Source organism: Adiantum capillus-veneris, chromosome 4 (assembly GCF_014529385.1).
Source record: "Adiantum capillus-veneris isolate H3 chromosome 4, ASM1452938v2, whole genome shotgun sequence".
NCBI lineage: Eukaryota > Viridiplantae > Streptophyta > Polypodiopsida > Polypodiales > Pteridaceae > Adiantum > Adiantum capillus-veneris.
This window is the reverse complement of record NC_140934.1, coordinates 121,783,141-121,788,442: the sequence shown is the minus strand read 5'-3', so window position 1 is coordinate 121,788,442 and position 5,302 is coordinate 121,783,141. Positions and strand designations below refer to the sequence as shown.

Here is a 5,302-nt window from a genome sequence, read left to right as displayed (position 1 = left end):
ACCTGGGATGACTGAGTTGGACAATGTGGATTGGGTCCACCTAGCAGCAACCATAGACACTTGGGAAAATAGGGGGACGACCTGGGTAACACCTAAGGGGGATGAAATGCCACCACTTGTACCCTTAAATATGCTAGAAGCAATGCATATAGCTTCTGATGACCTACAAGATGAAAGTTTGACTGGCATTGGAACCAGTAGCGCCTCACAAGACTATAGCCCACACGATTTGGGGTCAGAATCATCAATTGAAATTGACTCTCAGGACAAAGTTTCTGAGTTAAATTTTAATGCAAATGTGAAGACAAACCATTCAAGGTCCAGTGGTACCCCAGATGAAGGTCACTTAGTAAACATTGGTGCCTCTGATGATGAAGAAGATTTACATGATTATACGGATGGCACATACGGTCTCACAGATGATGACTTTGTTGTTCTTGACGACGAGGATAGGGGTTTAGCCTTAGGGTTTCCCCCCAATCTCTACAATATCCTATTCCCTTGACTCTCTAGGGGGAGTGCAAATAATTAGGTTAGGGTTCCTTATGTTTTTTTAATTGTGTTGAATAAGTGTTGGTACCTTTTTCCACTGATGTGCCTCCTAGAGGTATTCTTTGTGTTTCCTCGTGTGTACAAGAACGTGTTGCTGTGGTTAGGATTGGGACCTTCATAGAATCTTTCTCTCATCCACTTTTCAAATCAAGCGCGATCATCAACACAAACACGTGTTTCTTGTCCATTAGCATTGTCCCTTATCTTTTTTGCATCTATGTTTGTCTGCTTTAATTGTGATTGGTAGCATAATATTCAACGCATTTGCTTAGTACCAAACATTAAATTCAATGTAGTTTTTTGTCATAATCACTTGTCTAGGTTTGAAAATCAAGCAGTTCGACTTAGCAAGTTTGACCCAGCTAGGTGTTAGAGATCTTCTCTTAATACCATGGGGAATGCCTTTCTAATAATCAATGGTTACTTAGGTTCTTAATCCGATTTAGGCAACATTGTGTGAAATGTACTAGGGCTTTCTAGTGGGCTTGACCCTATTGGCCTTTAGTTTAAGTATTATAAAGGGAGTTTACTAGTGTGATGAGCCTGGGGAGGTGTAACAGTGTTATATGACCCCCCAAAAGTTACAAAATTAAAATGTTGAAAACGAACAAACAAAAACAAATCAAAGTGCCACAATGTAAAATCTTAAGCTGGAAGAGAAATCTCAGCTTGATTTGGTACTTCACTCACATGTATCGCCTATGGTACTAGAGCCCTAGAGGTTCCCAATGTGGGCGCTTTTCCTTGAAAAGCAAAAAACCCAAGGCATACAAAATAAGCACACACATCAAAATTGAAGCACTGTGAAAAGACTTTGGGGGGTCAAAGAAAAGGTAATCAGTCAGGCAATGATTTCATGAGAAATTCCTTTTATCGTAGCTTAACTACAAGGTTTTCTAGGTATAGCCTCTAGTCAGCCCTCGGACATGAAATACTTGGCTCTCGCGATTAAACAACTTAATTGACTAGAGAAAATTGAGAAGCTTACCCATGGTATTAATAATCGATCTTTAGTGTCTTTCGACCGTTAAATGAGCGACCTCAAACTTGTTTAGTTTTTTACCTTCCCAAGTGTTTATGCGTTTGATTATATTGCAATTTAATGTTTATTGCTGACAAATGGTTTAGAATTATGCTACCAATCAAATTGTCTACCTACAACTGCATATGCTTTTTAATTGTATATGAGAATGCAATTACTGTGCCAATGTTGTTTGATTTTGGAGCGGCTAAAGAAGGCTAAGGACATTCATCTCAAATGCTCTTCCACCTCAACGAACGAGCTTCAACTCAATAGCTTCCGAGGACGGAATCTACATCAGGAAGGGGGGCATGTTAACCCTCATGCACATTCCTATCACCTATGACGAACGCTGTATTATTTATTTGGTAGAGTCAGGTATCGGGCTTGTCGGTCCAATAGGAAAAGGGTAAGAGTGATCGTCGATGAGAGGCGCACTCTAACTGGAACATTCAAGGGATTAGTTGGTTAAGAATGGGCGTCCAAGAGTTAATGGGGCGAGCTCATATAAAAGTCAACCAAACCTAAAATTCACTTATTCTCTCATTTGTGCAATTGAAGAGTGCTCTTGTTCCATCTCCATCTTCTTCTTCTTCATCTCCTTGTGTGTGTGTGTATGCGTGTGTGAGAGAGAGAGAGAGAGAGAGAGATTGCGATCGAGTATTGCGGAGGCACGACGGCGGTGAGGCGGTTGAGCACGGCATAGCGGCGTCTCCTTCTTCTTCGCGGCGAGGAATCCTCCATGACAGCACGCGTAGAGCGGTGAGTAACACACCATCGCCATCTTTGAGCTTGCTAGTTTAGGCTTGTTGTGTGCTTGGAGCCATTTGTGGCTCGCATATAGTGTATCGGCAAGTTCCTTGCATTGACACGTGCGATAGACATGCACAACGGCGAGAGAACATTCTCGAGCAAAGAAAAAACCAAGTGATTTTCTCACAAACATTGAGCTTTGTTATTAGCAGCATCTCATGTGGCATTCTATCAATACTGGGAATAGTCTACGCCAGTTTAGATCTCAGTCCATGCCTCCTCATCAACTACGGACATACATGTGTACATACACACTATTATACACACCTATGATATTGTTTTATGTGTTATCTAGATTAATAATGGATAATCAATGCTTATACAACTGTATCTAGTTAGGTGTAGGTCCTTGGTGTCACAAATTGGACGTTATGGCATGAAGAATAAAAAAAATTTGTGGAACAAAGAGTTGGAACTTTTTAGAAAATTGGTAGGTTGATTTTTGACCGACCCGAGTTATAAGGAGGCCATTCAATTTTCATGGAGATAATGAGGTCTACACTAAATATGAAAAATGTAACTCCAACCCTTCTAGATTTCAGGGAAGCAGTTCTTAAAGCAAAACAAAGAGGTGGAACTTTTTAGAAAATTGGTAGGTTGATTTTTGACCGACCCGAGTTATAAGGAGGCCATTCAGTTTTCATGGAGATAATGAGGTCTACACTTAATATGAAAAATGCAACTCCAACCCTTCTAGATTTCAGGAGAAGCAGTCCTTAAAGCGACTAGTGAAACTTCCAGCAAGATTATTAATAAGTCCACATTTGAATATCCTTAAACATCAAACATTGTGTAGCCATAGTTGTAGAAGGGATTGAATATGTGTAGAGTATTCAATCCAAATCTATGGTCATTACTTGGGGGGAGAGAGAGAGAGAGAGAGAGAGAGAGAGAGAGAGAGAGAGAGAGAGAGAGAGAGATGGCATGGTAGTGGCATCAAACCTCCAAATACATTAAAAAAACCCTGAAACAATCCGCACCTTGACTGTTTCAGGGGCTTTTTTTTTAGTTTATGGAGGTTTGATGCCACTACCATGCCGACTCTCTCTCTCTCTCTCTCTCTCTCTCTCTCTCTCTCTCTCTCTCGTTTGTAGATGATTTGAGAAACCTCTTTCTCTCTCTACCAAAACTAAAGTGGAAGCTTGATGCCGCTACCATGTCAACCAAAATTCAAGAAAAGTGTGCCTCAGCTTAGCCTTGAGCCGATTTTATCACTTGTTTCCCTCACAAATGTTTTGGGTAAGCAGTGGATGTTGAAAAATGAAAATAGCAAGTTAAAGGGATGGGGAGAAGGAGAAAATATGCTTGGAAAATTCATGACATAAGAGTTAAATTGTGAAAATAATATGCTTTGTGGAAAAATTTCTTATTTGAATCTACATAAATTGAATTTTGTACTTTGTGAAATTAATTTCCCAGAACATTGATGCCATCTCTCTCTCTCTCTCTCTCTCTCTCTCTCTCTCTCTCTCTCTCTCTCTCTCTCTCTCTCTCTCTCTCTCTCTCTCTCTCTCTCTCTCTCTCTCTCTCTCTCTCTCTCTCTCTCTCTCTCTCTCTCTCCCTCGCGTGCGTCTGGACTCTGCAGATGGGTTGAGAAACATCTCTCTCTCCTTTAGCAAAAACTAAAAAACAAACCTATTGGAAACAGATGCACCGTGTCGAAGCAGTCTGTGTCAGCATAGAGTGTTTCTAGTAGGTTTATTTGTTAGTTTATGGGTGAGCAGTGGATCTTGATTGAAAATTCAAAATATCTAGTTAAAGGAAGGGGGAGAAGGAAAAAATCTACCTGGAAAATTCATGAAAAATAGTTAAATTGAAAAAAAGTATGTTATTTGGAAAAAAAATTATTTGAAATTTGTACGTTTGTGAAATTGATTTTCCCTAAACACTGATGCTAACACTCCCCCCCCCCCCCCTCTCTCTCTCTCTCTCTCTCTCTCTCTCTCTCTCTCTCTCTCTCTCTCTCTCTCTCTCTCTCTCTCTCTCTCTCTCTCTACCAGCAAAAGCACTTGAGAACCACCGTCCTTTGTAAGAGAGATTGATACAAATGACCACTTAGGAATCAAAATAGTCAAAAACCTAATATCCTGTCTAAGGAATTCAACATTGAAATCCCCAGTTAGACCTTCAGGCTGACTATTTGTGTAACAAAATTAGGCAGCCTTGAGGCCAATGGTACATCACAAATGTTTTCTGCTCTCAATAGAAAAACCGAAGGACTTTTCCACCCACATTCTTTCTTCGTGCTTCATCACGATCCATGATTCTAGCTGATGTTGTCAATAGAATATGGCCAAATTGTCTTGAAGGAGGAAGACGTGTTGTCCAAGCCTCTAGCTCACCAATTGCTACATCATAATGAGGACTAATCACTCCACGTTTGTTCAATCTCCCATTCAACTCCACAACAATTTTCTCAGCTCTATGGTCATCAACAAGATCAAACTCCCCAATGTAGCCAAATTTTTACATGACGGTGAGGAACTTGATGGTCACTTTCAACGAAGGCTTGAGAAGGGCCTGCCTCTTACTCCGCTTCTCAGCATTGTACATATTCTTCAAAGCATCGTTTAAAACACTGATTTGCACCATCTTGGCGGGCTGACAAGAAGAAACGCCCCCCTGCTGGCCGCTGCCAATGCTATCTCCCGAGATGTCCTAGGGTTTTGCAAGTGCAAGAGAGTTCTCTCTCTCTCTCTCTCTCTCTCTCTCTCTCTCTCTCTCTCTCTCTCTCTCTCTCTCTCTCTCTCTCTCTCTCTCTCTCTCTCTCTCTCTCTCTCTCTCTCTCTCTCTCTCTCTCTCTCTCTCTCTCTCTCTCTCTCTCTCTCTCTCTCTCTAAACCAAAAACATATTTTTTTTTGTTGGAAACAAAAAAGTCTGGCGCGGACTGTTTCTAGCAGTTTTTTTTATAGTTTT

At 40.8% G+C, this 5,302-nt stretch overlaps 1 pseudogene; it reads right to left on the bottom strand.

The window, feature by feature from the left end:
• Nucleotides 1-4,585: 4,585 nt before the first annotated feature.
• LOC147459919 (small ribosomal subunit protein uS8z/uS8w pseudogene) lies at nucleotides 4,586-5,012 on the bottom strand (annotated as a pseudogene).
• Nucleotides 5,013-5,302: the final 290 nt, after the last annotated feature.